The sequence below is a fragment of the Aquarana catesbeiana genome, unplaced genomic scaffold (assembly GCF_042186555.1).
Source record: "Aquarana catesbeiana isolate 2022-GZ unplaced genomic scaffold, ASM4218655v1 unanchor137, whole genome shotgun sequence".
Taxonomy (NCBI): Eukaryota; Metazoa; Chordata; class Amphibia; order Anura; family Ranidae; genus Aquarana; species Aquarana catesbeiana.
The window spans coordinates 6,451-13,918 of record NW_027362554.1 but is presented as its reverse complement, the minus strand read 5'-3'; the positions used below and the strand labels follow the sequence as shown (position 1 = coordinate 13,918).

Genomic DNA, 7,468 nt, shown 5'->3' with positions numbered 1-7,468 from the left:
ATTATGAAGGTGAGTTGTCTGTACTGGATAGGTCAATTGTGGAGGAGGAATCGTGGTGATTTAAAGTATATATATACAGCTTGAATCTGTATTTTAGTTTTAGATTAGGTCACGTAGAGAGAAAACATCTCTCGGTTTAGGCTTTGCCTTGTGCATCCAGCGCTGGTGCAAGGATTTTTGACACCCTAGGCGAAACCTCATTTTTCTGCCCCCATTGGCTCCACCCCATTTGCCCATGTGACAGAAGGCACCGTTATACAGGAAGCATCAGCTCTGCTTCCTCTAGCGCTGGCTCCAGAGCTGCGCTGCACCTCTAATTACACTACCGGTCGAACTGAGTTAGTTACATGCTGCAGCCTGCAGAGCATTCAGACGTGGAGGGAAACCAGCGGCCGGGCGCCCCTAGGCAGCAGTGCACCCTAGGCGGCTGCCTAGTTTGCCTAGTGGTAGCACCGGCCCTGTGTGCATCCCAGTGTGGAGCTTTCATTTCACTTTCTGTCCCAGAGACACAACGGGAAGTGAAATGGCATTCCCATTTTAGATGGTTGTCAACAGGACTGGTATACCCATTGGAGGCATTACCCAGATAGCAAGCAATTGAGCTGCAAGTTTGAAAATGCCTTGTTAAAGTGGAGGCAGGGGCGGATCTAGGGGAGGGCAACGGGGCAATTGCCCCCTCCGAGAATGCGGGTGACAGACAGTGCAGGCGGCTCCGCAGGTGACAGTGCGGGCGGTTTCCGCCACGGGTGACAGTGCGGGCGGCTCCGCCGCGAGTGACAGTGCGGGCTCCGCCATGGGTTACAGTGCGGGCGGCTCCGCCGTGGGTGACAGTGCGGGCGGCTCCGCTGCGGGTGACAGTGTGGGTGGCTAGGTCAGTGAGTGGGCGGGTGAGAGAGGGGGGGGTAGCTGGGCGGCTCCGTGTGGGACTGTGAGTGGGCTACTGGCCAATCAGGGAGCCAGCAGGCAGGGGAGCAGAGAGATGACATCATCTCTCACCAACCTGCGCCCGCTCTGCATCCCTGCAGTTTCTCACTGTGAAGGCAGCTGTGGGCAGCAGAGAGATTACATCATCTCTCTGCTGCCTGACTCTGGGACATAGCAAGAGACCACCTTAGCAGGAAAGTGACACGGCAAGTGACAATATGCATCTGGTGACAGGGGACGTGGCAAGTGACAATCTGCAACGTGTGGCAAGTGACAATCTGCAACGTGTGGCAAGTGACAATCCGCAACGTGTGGCGGTTGACGTGGCAAGTGACAATCCGCAATGTGTGGCAGGTGACGTGGCAAGTGACAATCCACAACGTGTGGCAGGTGACGTGGCAAGTGACAATCCGCATCTGGTGACAGGTGATGTGGCAAGTGACAATCCGCACTTGGTGGCAGGTGACGTGGCAAGTGACAATTCGCAGCATGTGGCAGGTTACGTGGCAAGTGACAATCTGCAACGTGTAGCAGGTGACGTGACAATTCGCAGCGTGTGGCAGGTGGCGTGGCAAGTGACAAGTGACAAACGACAATGCAGTTCCACCCTCACTGTGAAGGCAGCTGTGGGCAGCAGAGAGATTACATCATCTCTTTGCTGCCTGACTCTGGGACATAGCAAGAGACCACCTTAGCAGGAAAGTGACACAGCAGGTGACAATCCTCATCTGGTGACAGGTGACGTGGCAAGTGACAATTTACAACGTGTGGCAGGTGACGTGGCAAGTGACCATCCGCAACGTGTAGCAGGTGACGTGGCAAGTGACAATCCGCATTTGGTGGCAGGCGACGTGGAAAGTGACACACTCAGGGCTCCCACTGATTCTGCATTATGGTGAGTTGAACTATTTCATTTTATATTACAATGTAAGAATAGAAATAATTTGCTTCAATCATCTTGACACCATAATAACCATGGTGCCATAATGATTGAAGCTCCAACACCAGCCGTTTCCCTGATAAATTGCCCGCAAAAAAAAGGTATTTTCTGGCGGTGCCCCTCCCGAGACCAGACTCTGGATCCGCCCCTGAGTGGAGGTCCACCCTAAAAATAAATTTAACATTAAAAGACTCCTTAAAATTTTTTTTAAAGTTTTTTTTTTTAAAGTGTTAAGTCATGGATTTTGGAAACTAACTAGTGTTGGGTGATTGTATATAGTGTATACCACATTTACCACTGATTAATGCAGAGTTGCAATGCAAGGAGATCAGCTAAAAGTAGTTGGATCTGTATGTGCACATTATAATTAATCTAAATTAGTAGATTAATCGATTAAGGAAAAAATCGATTAATCGAACACGTAAAGTTTAATCAGTAACAGCCCCAATAAAAATGTCATATGGGTACAGTGCTGCATGACCGCTCAATTGTCATTCAAAGTGTGACAGCGCTGAAAGCTGAAAATTGGCCTGGGCAGGAAGGGGGTAAATGTGCCCAGTAGGAAAGTGATTAAATAAGGGCACTCTGGAGGAGCAGGACATAAGAGGACACTAAGGGGGTACTCTACAGGAGGAGGTAAGGAAGCACGCTGGAGGTACGGACTTAGTACCAGAGTGCTCCTTAGTGCTTCTAGAGAACTCCCTTATTTCCTCCAGAGTACCCCCTTAGTACAGTATTACTAAGGGGACACTTTGGAGGATGTAAGGGAGGCACTCTGGAAGGATGCAAGGAGGATTCTGTAGGTAATAACCTCCAGAGTGCCCCCTCCTTTCCTCTCCCGCTGGCAGCAGCTGCAGGTATATTTGTGTTTACTATGCTTCAGGTAATGAATGGGCAGGAGCCTCTGTCTCCTGTTCATTCATCTGCAGTGCAGCTAAGGCTGCAGAGAAAGGTACTGGGGATGTGTCAAAAATTAGACTTCAGGGGCCTATTTAGACCCCTGATACTTCACCAAAGCCTCCTCCCCCAAACAGCATTGTGAAAAGATGGTAAAATAATATTATATTAAAATTAATTGAACAATTAAAATAAAATAAAAAGTTGTGAAAGAAAAAACTTTGTAAAAAATCAGACTAACCATCCTAATTAGATTAAAAAGCCACACCCATCGTGTGCCTACTAGAGGAAGTTCCTCCTTTCTATGTTCTATTTTTGTTTAAATTTTATTTCTTTATTATTCGTTTGAGGTCTTTACTATATAGTCCTAAAATAAGGACAAGGAAACGTAAAACTTCACAGGTATACGACATAATTTGTGTTGTAACCTTCTTATAAACGACTTGTCAATTGTTCCAATACTTCATACAAAAAAAAAGATAAATGTCGATTTTGTATTTGTTGAAAACATTTTCTGAATAAAAATATTGGAAAACAAAAAGCCACACCTAATATGCAGCAGTATTTAGTAGACATGTGCACCGTCAATAAATTTGTTTTGTTTTGTTCCGTTCCGTTTCTAATTAGAATTCAATTTGGATCAGTACGAAATACGAATCTTCGTTAGGTTTGTTAACTTTTCGTAACAATTACGAATGTTCGTTATGATGAATTTATCATTATGGAGGGGCTCCCACCATCCCTGTGTTGTGCTGACTTCCTGGGTTTTTAACTTTTGGGTTCCTTAACTTTTCGTAACAATTACGAATGTTCATTATGAGGGGCTCCCACCATCCCTGTGCTGTGCTGACTTCCTGGGTTTTTCAACTTCATCATAACGAAAATTCGTAATTAACAAACATTCTCATTTCCGTTGTAACGGAATTAGGATCTGAAATTCGTAAACGAAATTTCGTATTTCGTATAAAATTCGGAAGCATAGCAATTCGTATTTCGGATCCTCCCGAATGTACGAATTTACGGAAATTCGTACGAATTTTCGATCCGTACAAAACTAATCGCACATGTCTAGTATTTAGCCACGCCCACTGTGTGCCACGGAGCGCTGTGCAAGCCGCAGGTCATCATCTCCTTGGTAGGAGCCCTAGTGCAATATTTTGCCCAGGGCCCATGATGCTGTTATGGTGGCACTTCCCCATGAGGGGCTCCTGGTACCTTTATTGGGTCTCCACACGGCCCTGCCACATTAATGTTGCATCCTAAAGATGGCTGCCCCCATGGCGGCTATCTTTAATCCTGGGGGCCCCATGATCTCTTATTGCCCCGGGGCCCCATGGGTTGCCAGTCCGCCCCTGACCTCACAGTACATTACAGTACATACCCTCTAAATATTTCTCCCTTCTTCAAACTTGTCAGACACCCATTGGCACCGACTGTTTTGCTACTTAAAAAAAAAAAAACACTTTTTCTTGTTCGAAATTTGCAATATACCTGAAGGGAAGGACTGTAATGTGTTTGGACCGGATGAACCTGTTCTCAAACATTTTTTTTCACCTCCTCAATTGGTGGATGACTTGCTACTCATGTATTTAACAACTGGTTGACTTACGGAATGACTTAATCTTGCTTGCAGCGTATGTGGCTGATCCCCCCCCTGCACGTTGGGTAGTCCATGTATTTCTGTCTATTTTGTATTTTCTAAATGGCGGCTGCTTTTTTGGATGAAAATCTGAGCTGCTACATTTGCCTGAACCCCTATACAGACCCGGTGTCGTTGCAGTGTGGACACAGATTCTGCAGAGACTGTATTGCACATGAACTAGATACACAGAGAGGGTCCAGAGTTTATACCTGTCCAAACTGTGGAGAAGAATTTTTGGAATGCCCTCCGACGCTTAAGAAGAGGCGGCTGCATACGGTGGAGACAGTCCCTTGTACATACTGCGATGGTCCTGTTCCTGCAGAGAAGACATGCCTGCATTGTGATGCTTCACTTTGTGCTAAACACCTAACGAAGCACAGTACTGGACCTGAACATGTTCTGATAGAGCCTACTGCATCTCCGGAGGACAGAAAATGTTCCGTTCATCAGAAAGTCCTGGATCATTACTGCACAGACCACAGTGTCTTTATCTGTTCCCTTTGCTACCATGGTGGGGACCACCGGACTCATGAGGTGCTGCTTCTGAATATTCACTCTGCTGTGATCAACAACAAAAACATAAATCTGTTTATAGAAAATCTGAGATCAATCTGAGCTCAGATTAATAGTCTGCAGGACTCTGAGGAAGCACAGGCAAAAAAAATAGATGCTGTCAGCGAACAAGTCACTGCCCAAATCCAAAATGTCCAGCGAGAGCTTGAAGTTCTTCATAATAAGGTTCTGAATGAGGTCCAAGTACAGAAAAGAAAAGTTTTAGAATCAGTCCTTGATTGGAAAAAGAAGCTGGAGGAGCAGAGGCAAGAGCTTACCGGAAAGATTTGTGATATGCAGGAGCTATGTAATGTAAGCGATCCATTGACTTTTCTCAAGAAAGTAATGGGAACTGATTTAATCGGGATCTTCAATGATGAAAATAGCAAAGTAAGCGGTAATCAGTTTGACGAAACACCAATTTCAGAGATGCTGCACAAGGAACTCTTACAATTCTCTGATGGTCTGAATAAATGGATGCTGAAGGATGCTTTTCCAAAGATGAAGAAATCAGAGATTACCCTGGACATAAAGACAGCTCATTGTAAAATTAAAATAAGAAATTCCAGAATGGCTTATTATAGTGTAAATCGTCAAGTTAGACGTGGTGTTCCAGAGAGGTTCCGATCCCAACATGTTTTGAGTAAGTGCAAATTCTCATCAGGGAATCACTACCGGGAGGTGGAGGTGAGGGGAACACAATGTAGCATTGGAGTCGCCTATGATAATATAGAGAGAAAGACAACAAGAAATGACTCTCGCATTGGTTACAACAGGAGATCCTGGGGTCTCAGCGTACATGACAATCTTAGTGTGAGGCACAACTATGCTAAAACAAAAATCCCCACGGATTCCCCAGTGCGGTCTTTTGGGATATTCCTGGAATATGAAGCCGGACGTCTGTCCTTCTACCAACTGTGTGACCCCATCAGACATCTCCACACCTTCACCACCACCTTCACCAGACCCCTGCATGCTGCCTTCTATCTTGGTGAGGGTTCCAGGATTACAATCCTAGACTAATACTTCAACAAATACACTCTATGGGAAAAAATATTTGTGGACACCTGACCATCACACCTTTTTAAAGCAATATTAATGCCCCTGGTTTTAATTCAATATGGCCATATTATGGGCACACATCAAACCTTATAATGTCTTTATGCAGCTGGATTTGTGCAGTGATGCTGGAGCAGAGAAGAGCCTTAACTAAACTGTTATTACAAGCTTGGAAGAGTGGAATTGTCTAAAATGCTTTTGTATGCTGTAGCATTAACAGTGCTCTTCGTTGGGAACAGCTGAACTCAATCATCTTGGGGAACAGCTACATGCTTTTGGCCATAATGGTAGTTGTGATAATAAGAGCTAGAGCTCTCCAAAAGATAAAGCTCATGCTCCTTGCTGATTTGACAGCTCTAGCTAAATCCACAATGAGCGGGACTGACTTAAGAGACAACTGCTTCCCCACAGGGAGTGAAGGTCCTTCTCTGCAGAATGCTGGCAGGGGACAGGTTTTCTTACTTAGGCTGTGGTTGCTTTTATACAAATACTGTATACCTTTTATAAATATATATATACGCTGCGCTAAAAGGCATGTATAAGAAGTGCACAGTAAATAATTGATCTCAAATTAAATAAATAATGAACCAGTGAATTATAAATGTTAATACACATATATAATACTATGGATATAGTTAAGTGCCTAGTGCATAACTGTGTATTACAAGCCAAAAAATAAAAAAATATATATATTAAAAAAGCAGCAATATATCAAAATGCTTCTGTGCTTTTATATAGTGTCCAAATAAGTCAATAATGACTGCGCTGAAAACCAATGCTGTAAGTAATTTAAATCATATAACAAAGTGCTCATGTGCATGCAAGTAACGACCAATTGCGTCACTAATCCAGTATTGATAAAGGTCCGTGTAATCCAAAAGCTGTGATCCAAGCGGTGCTAAGGTGTTATGACTCAGATGCCCCCCTTAGGTAATAAATGCTCACCTTGGAGCGTGCGACTTAAGCTAAGTCAAAACACGCATGTGAACCGCCTCTGGGCTCTATGATGGTATTGGGCTCCTGGATTCCTCAGCATACACCAACCGGGATATGAAACAGGAAAGACTCAATAGTGCAAGTACAGTTTGAACCGTTTATTAAATAAAGCAAAAAAGCTCCCCTTCAGGGGTACTCACACAGATTAGGTGCGTCAGTGCACCACTCTATAGTAAGCCTATACTGGTGTATACCAATGGTGGTATCGGGATGATGCGGGCGTCCTCCTCAGAGCACAAGATGCCTGCCGTGCCGTCCTAACCCCTCCCCAACGCGTATCGATGCAGGGATTACGCAGGTGTGATGACACCTTAGCACCGCTTGGATCACAGCTTTTGGATTACACGGACCTTTATCAATACTGGATTAGTGACGCAATTGGTCACTAATCCATTCACTACATGCACATGAGCACTTTGTTATATGATTTAAATCACTTACAGCATTGTTTTTCAGCA

The 7,468-nt window shown here is 44.6% G+C and overlaps 1 pseudogene; it reads left to right on the top strand.

The window, feature by feature from the left end:
- Positions 1-4,463: 4,463 nt before the first annotated feature.
- Positions 4,464-5,978, top strand: LOC141121320 (tripartite motif-containing protein 75-like; annotated as a pseudogene).
- Positions 5,979-7,468: the final 1,490 nt, after the last annotated feature.